The sequence below is a fragment of the Procambarus clarkii genome, chromosome 45 (assembly GCF_040958095.1).
Source record: "Procambarus clarkii isolate CNS0578487 chromosome 45, FALCON_Pclarkii_2.0, whole genome shotgun sequence".
Lineage (NCBI taxonomy): Eukaryota > Metazoa > Arthropoda > Malacostraca > Decapoda > Cambaridae > Procambarus > Procambarus clarkii.
In genome coordinates this window covers 22,399,821-22,407,710 of record NC_091194.1, presented here as the reverse complement: position 1 = coordinate 22,407,710, position 7,890 = coordinate 22,399,821, and the positions used below count along the sequence as shown (strand labels likewise).

Here is a 7,890-nt window from a genome sequence, read left to right as displayed (position 1 = left end):
AGTGAACACCACGCCCAGGGTAGTGAACTCCACGTTAAGGGTAGTGAACACCACGCCAAGGGTAGTGAACACCACACGAAGGGTTGTGAACACCACGCTAAGAGTAGTGAACACCACGTCATGGGTAGTGAACACCACACTAAGGGAAGTGAACACCACGCCAAGAGTAGTGAACATTACGCCAAGGGTAGTGAACACCACGCCAAAGGTAGTGAGCACTACACCATGGGTAGTGAAAACCAAGCCAAGGGTAGTGAACACCACGCCAAGTTCAGTGAACACCACGCAACGTTCAGTGAATACCACGTTAAGGGTAGTGAAGACCACGCCAAGGGTAGTGAAGACCACGCCAAGGGTAGTGAACACCATGCCAAGGGTAGTGAACTCCATCCCAATAGTAGTGAACACCAAGCTATGGGTAGTAAATACCAAGCCAAGGGTAGTGAACACCACGCCAAGGGAAGTGATCACCACGCTATGGGTAGTGAACACCATGCCATGGGAAGTGAACACCACGCCAAGGCTAGTGAGCACCACGCCAAGTGTAGTGAACACATCGCCAAAGGTAGTGAACACCACGCTAAGGGTATTGAACACCACGCTAAAGGGAGTGAACACCACACAATGGGTAGTGAACACCACACAAAGGGTAGTGAACACCACTTCAAGGGAAGTGAACACCATGTCAAGGGTAGTGAACACCACGTCAAGGGTAGTGAACACCACGCAATGGGAAGTGAACACCACGTCAAAAGTAGGGACCACGCCAAGGGTAGTGAAGAACACGCTAAGGGTAGTGAACATGACGTCAAGGGTAGTGAACACCACGCCATGGGATGTGAACACCATGCTAAGGGAAGGTAACACCACGTCAAGGGTAGTGAAGAACATGCCAAGGGTAGTGAACACCACGCCATGGGTAGTGAACACCACGCTAAGGGTACTGAACACTACACCAAGGGTAGTGAACACCACGTCAATGGTAGTGAACACCATGCCAAGGGTAGTGAACACCACGCCAAGGGTAATGAACACCACACCAAGGGTAGTGAACACCACGTCAAGAGTAGTGAACACCAAGCCAAGGATAGTGAACACCATGCAAAGGGAAGTGAACACCATGCCAAGGGTAGTGAACACCACGCCAAGGGTAGTGAACACAACGCCATGGGTAGTGATCACAACGCTTAGGGTAGTGAACACCATGCTAAGGGTAGTGAACACCACACTAAGGGTAGTGAAAACTACGTTAGGGGTAGTGAACACCACGTCAAGGGTAGTGAACACCACACGAAGGGTAGTGAACACCACGCTAGGAGTAGTGAACACCACGTCATGAGTAGTGAACACCACACCAAGGGAAGTGAACACCACGCCACGATCAGTGAACACAACGCCACGATCAGTGAATACCATGCCAAGGGTAGTGAACACCACCCCAAGGGTAGTGAGCACCACACCAAAGGAAGTGAAAACCATGTCAAGGGTAGTGAACACCAGGCCAAGTTCAGTGAACACCACGCCACGATCAGTGAATACCACGTCAAGGGTATTAAACACGACGCCAAGGGTAGTGAACATCACGCACAGGGTTATCTTGAGGTTATCTTGATATGATTTCGGGGCTTTAGTGTCCCCGCGGCCCGGTCCTCGACCAGGCCTCCACCCCCAGGAAGCAGCCTTGACAGCTGACTAACAACCAGGTACCTATTTTACTGCTAGGTAACAGGGGCATAGGGTGAAAGAAACTCTGCCATTGTTCGCTCGGACGACCGGCTCCCGGTGGGGTAGTGAACCCCACGCCAGGGGTCGTGAACAACACCCCAAGGGTAGTGAACACCATGCCAAGGGTAGTGAACACATTGGCAATAGTAGTGAACACCACGCTAAGGGTAGTGAAGACCACGCCAAGGGTAGTGAACACCACGCTAAGGGTAGTGAACACCATGCCAAGGGTAGTGAACACAACGCCAAGAGTAATGAACCCTACGCCAAGGGTAGTGAACAATATGCCAAGGGTAGTGAACACTATGCCAAGGGTAGTGAACACCTCGCCAGGGGTAGTGAACACCACGCCAAGGGTAGTGAACACCAAATGAAGGGTGGTGAACACCATGCCAAGAGTAATGAACCCCACGCCAAGGGTAGTGAACACTATGCCAAGGGTAGTGAACACTATTCCAAGGGTAGTGAACACCTCGGCAGGGGTAGTGAACACCACGATAAGGGTAGTGAATACCACGATAAGGGTAGTGAATACCACGATAAGGGTAGTGAATACCAAATGAAGGGTAGTGAACACCACGCCAAGAGTAGTGAACACCACGCCAAGGTTAGTGAACACCACGCCATGGGTAATGAACACGATGCCAAGGGTAGTGAACACCACGTTAAGGGTAGTGAACACCACGCCAAGGGTAGTGAACACCACACGAAGGGTTGTGAACACCACGCTTAGAGTAGTGAACACCACGTCATGGGTAGTGAACACCACGCTAAGGGAAGTGAACACCACGCCAAGAGTAGTGAACATTACGCCAAGGGTAGTGAACACCACGCCAAAGGTAGTAAGCACTACACCATGGGTAGTGAAAACTATGTCAAGGGTAGTGAACACCACGTCAAGTTCGGTGAACACCACGCAACGTTCAGTGAATACCACGATAAGGGTAGTGAACACCACGCCAAGGGAAGTGAACACCACGCCCAGGGTAGTGAACACCACGTCAAGTGTAGTGAACACCACGCCATGGGTCGTGAACACCACGCGAAGGGTAGTGAACACCTTGATAATGGTAGTGAACACCACGCCAAGGGTAGTGAAGAACACGCCAAGGGTAGTGAACACCACGCCAAGGGTAGTGAACACCACGCCAAGGGTAGTGAACACCACGCTAAGGGAAGTGAACACCATGCCAAGGGTAGTGAACTCCATCCCAATGGTAGTGAACACCAAGCCATGGGTAGTAAACACCAAGCCAAGGGTAGTAAACACCAAGCCAAGGGTAGTGAACACCACGCCAAGGGAAGTGATCACCACGCCATGGGTAGTGAACACCATGCAATGGGAAGTGAACAACACGCCAAGGCAAGTGAACACCACGCTAAGGGTAGTGAACATGACGTCAAGGGTAGTGAACACCACGTTAAGGTTAGTGAGCACCACGCTAAAGGGAGTGAACACCACACAAAGGGTATTGAACACCACTTCAAGGGTAGTGAACACCACGTCAAGGGTAGTGAACACCACGCCAAGGGTAGTGAACACCACGTTAAGGGTAGTGAACACCACGCAAAGGGTAGTGAACACCACGTCAAAAGTAGGGAACACCACGCCAAGTGTAGTGAACACCACGCTAAGGGTAGTGAACACCATGCTAAGGGAAGGTAACACCACGTGAAGGGTAGTGAACAACATGCCAAGGGTAGTGAACACCACGCCATGGATAGTGAACACCACGCTAAGGGTAGTGAACACCACGCAAAGGGTACTGAACACCACACCAAGGGTAGTGAACACCACGTCAAGGGTAGTGAACACCATGCCAACGGTAGTGAACACCACGCCAAGGGTAATGAACACCACACCAAGGGTAGTGAACACCACGTCAAGGGTAGTGAACACCACGCTAAGGGTAGTGAACACCACACTAAGGATAGTGAAAACGGTTATACCACGTTGAGAACACCGCTTCTCGTCCGATTAGCGAAGTTAAGCAACGTTGGGTTTGGTTAGTACTTGGATGGGTGACCGCCTGGGAACACCAAATGCTGTTGGCAATAATGTTTTGGAGCCGGTCGGCCGAGCGGACAGCACACTGGACTTGTGATCCTGTGGTCCTGGGTTCGATCCCAGGCGCCGGCGAGAAACAATGGGCAGAGTTTCTTTCATCCTATGCCCCTGTTACCTAGCAGTAAAATAGGTACCTGGGTGTTAGTCAGCTGTCACGGGCTGCTTCCTGGGGGTGGAGGCCTGGACGAGGACCGGGCCGCGGGGACACTAAAGCCCCGAAATCATCTCAAGATAGATAACCTCAAGATAGATAGATAACACCACACAAAGGGTAGTGAACACCACGCCAAGGGTAGTGAACACCACATCAAGGGTAGTGAAAAACATGCTAAGGGTAGTGAACACTATGCCAAGGGTAGTGAACACCATGCCAAGGGTAGTGAACACCACGCCAGGGGTAGTGAACACCACGCCAAGGGTAGTGAACACCAAATCAAGGGGAGTGAACACCACGCTAAGGGTAGTGAACACCACGCAAAGGGTAGTGAACACCACGCCAAGGGTAGTGAACACCACGTCAAGGGTAGTGAGCACCATGCCAATGGTAGTAAACACAACGCCAAGGGTAGTGAACACCAGGCGAAGGGTAGTGAACACCATGCCAAGGGTAGTGAACACCACGCCAAGGGTAGCGAACACCACGCCAAGGGTAGTGAACACCACGCCAAGGGTAGTGAACACCACGCTAAGGGTAGTGAACACCATTCCAAGGGTAGTGAACACCATGCGAAGGGTAGTGAACACCACGTCAAGGGTAGTGAACACCACGCCAAGGGTAGTGAACACCACACCAAGGGTAGTGAACACCACGCCAAGGATTGTGAACACCACGCCAAGGGTAGTGAACACCACACCAAGGGTAGTGAACACCACGCCAAGAATTGTGAGCACTACGCTAAGGATAGTGAACACCACACCAAGGGTAGTGAACACCACGCCAAGGATAGTGAACACCACGCCAAGAGTAGTGAACACCACGTCAAGGGAAGTGAACACCACGCTAAGGGTAGTGAACACCATGCCAAGGGTAGTGAGCACCACGCTAAGGATAGTGAAAACCACGCAGAGGATAGTGAACACTACGCTGAGGATAGTGAACAACACGCCAAGGGTAGTGAACACCACGTCAAGGATAGTGAACGCCACGCCAAGGATAGTGAACATTATGCTAAGGATAGTGAACACCACACTGAGGATAGTGAACACCACACTAAGGATAGTGAACATAACACTAAGGATAGTGAACACTATGCTAAGGATAGTGAACACCACACTAAGGATATTGAACACCACACCAAGGATAGTGAACACCACGCCAAGGATATTGAACACCACGCTGAGGATAGTGAACACCACACTAAGGATAGTGAACATAACACTAAGGATAGTGAACACTACGCTAAGGATAGTGAACACCATACTAAGGATAGCGAACACCACACCAAGGATAGTGAACACCACGCCAAGGATATTGAACACCACACTGAGGATAGTGAACACCACACTAAGGATAGCGAACACTACGCTAAGGATAGTGAACACCACACCAAGGGTAGTGAGCACCACACTGAGGATAGTGAACACCACACTAGGGATAGTGAACATAACACTAAGGATAGTGAACACTACGCTAAGGATAGTGAACACCACACCAGGGGTAGTGAACACCATGTCAAGGATAGTGAACACCACGCCAAGGATAGTGAACATAACACTATTGATAGTGAACACTACGCTAAGGATAGTGAACACCACACTAAGGATAGTGAACACTACGCTAAGGATAGTGAACACCACACTAAGGATAGTGAACACTACGCTAAGGATAGTGAACACTACGCTAAGGATAGTGAACACCACACTAAGGATAGTGAACACTACGCTAAGGATAGTGAACACCACACCAAGGATAGTGAACACTACGCTAAGGATAGTGAACACTACGCTAAGGATAGTGAACATCACACTAAGGATAGTGAACATAACACAAAGGATAGTGAACACTGCGCTAAGGATAGTGAACACCACACCAAGGGTCGATGAAAAGAAAACATCAATATTATGGTGCTTTAATTTTAACTAATTTGTTCGTCACATTTTTAACGTATTGCTCGACTACGTAAATTGCGATGTTTTAGGAGTAGGCCACTATCTCCAGAGGAAGATCACATCTCGAGAAGATCACATCTCGAGAAGATCACATCACAGGAAGATCACATCTCGAGAAGATCACATCTCGAGAAGATCACATCTCGAGAAGGTCACATCACAGGAAGATCACATCTCGAGAAGATAACATCTCCAGAAGATCACATTACCAGAAGATCACATTCCCAGAAGATCACATCTCGAGAAGATCACATTCCCAGAAGATCACATCTCGAGAAGATCACATCACAGGAAGATCACATCTCGAGAAGATCACATCTCGAGAAGATCACATCACAGGAAGGTCGCATCTCGAGAAGATCACATCTCGAGAAGATCACATCTCGAGAAGATCACATCTCCAGAAGATCACATCACAGGAAGGTCACATCTCGAGAAGATCACATCTCGAGAAGATCACATCACAGGAAGGTCACATCTCGAGAAGATCACATCTCGAGAAGATCACATCTCGGGAAGATCACATCTACAGAAGATCACATCTCGAGTAGATCACATCACAGGAAGATCACATCTCGAGAAGATCACATCTCGAGAAGATCACATCACACGAAGATCACATCTCGAGAAGATCACATTTAGAGAAGATCACATCACGAGAAGATCACATCACCAGAAGATCACATCTCGAGAAGACCACATCACCAGAAGATCACATCTCCAGAAGATCACATCTCCGGAAGACCACATGTTGTTATGATCTCAGCCTGCAGGAGAAACGAGTCTCCCTCTTTGAGAGTTATTCATCAAGCCTGACCTGATTAGAAGGTCTAGCAAATATTGAGGTAATAACCCATATGTAAAATAGTTGCTTGGATATGTATAACAGTTTGAGATTATGGGCAATGAAGGAGAAAACAGATAAATGACTGGCTAGGAGATGTGGACATTTTGCTGGAGGCGTGAGGCTCGCTTCCGGAGGACCTTGACCTCACTTGAGTGCCAGACATCGCAGGGGAAAGCTGCGCTCCGTGAGCTCCCGCCAGAAGGGAACCCCTAGTGATATATCTCGAAGAGAAGAGAAGTGTGTAGACGTGCCAGCTGTGGAACCGAGCTGGGAACGTTGTGGTCTTAAGTCCTGGTCGACGAGCAGAGTTCAATAAGCTGCTCAGAGGCATTTTTGTGGGCTGTGTGGAGCGCCCTGACCAGACGCCGTCAGAGGGAAAGCGCCCTCGACCAGTTAATCTGTGGTAAGCACGATATACGCCAGTTCATAGTGATTGCTTGTAGTTGGTCGTGTGCCCAGCGACAGTAGCGATGTTTATTTATAAGTTAGACATGTTTTAATAAGGCAGAAGGCCTGAAATAGGAGAGTGAAGAGGGAGGAACACGGAGCGACGTCCGTCCCCTCTGAGCTCTGACAGACGACTGAGGGAGCCCGGCTCCTGACGGAGGAAGACGAGTGAGGACCGCCGCCGGGCGAGGTGGAGTATGGACCCGCCCAAAACGGGGGAGTCCACTCTCACTGTATGAAGAGAACAGATAGAGGTTTGAGGCAAGCATATTGTGTGGTTATTTTTGTTTATGTGTTAAAGGGGAACATTTTATTGGAGTGTCGATGGGTTGCAGGTTTGTCTTTGGGGAAGAAGCTGCTGAGAACTTCGAAGCCAGCCTAGATGAAGTAATTGATGAGACTCCAAGGTAGTGAAGCAGAGGACCTCGAGCTGTGAGGAGAAGCAGTGAAGAGGAGTGTCACGTGCTTCTGTAGAGGTGGTGTAGCAGCCAAGAGAGCTGAGGAGGAACCTAGCAGAAGGGTGAAGCACCGTAGTTACTCAAGGAAACTTCATGATAGCAGCCTGGAGAAGCTGCAGAGGATCCTGGTAGTGAAGCCCGGAAGAACCTAAAGATATTAGGGTAGTGAACTTCCAGAGGTGGAAGGGAAGTACTGGTGGATTACTTGTAGGGAGTTGATAGTGTTTGGTTGTCAG

At 49.5% G+C, this 7,890-nt stretch overlaps 1 non-coding gene across 1 annotated transcript; it reads left to right on the top strand.

The window, feature by feature from the left end:
- The first annotated feature begins 3,661 nt into the window (after positions 1-3,661).
- Positions 3,662-3,780, top strand: LOC138350486 (5S ribosomal RNA). The gene has a single exon (XR_011222136.1). It is a non-coding gene; the product is annotated as a 5S ribosomal RNA (ribosomal RNA).
- The last annotated feature ends 4,110 nt before the right edge of the window (positions 3,781-7,890 follow it).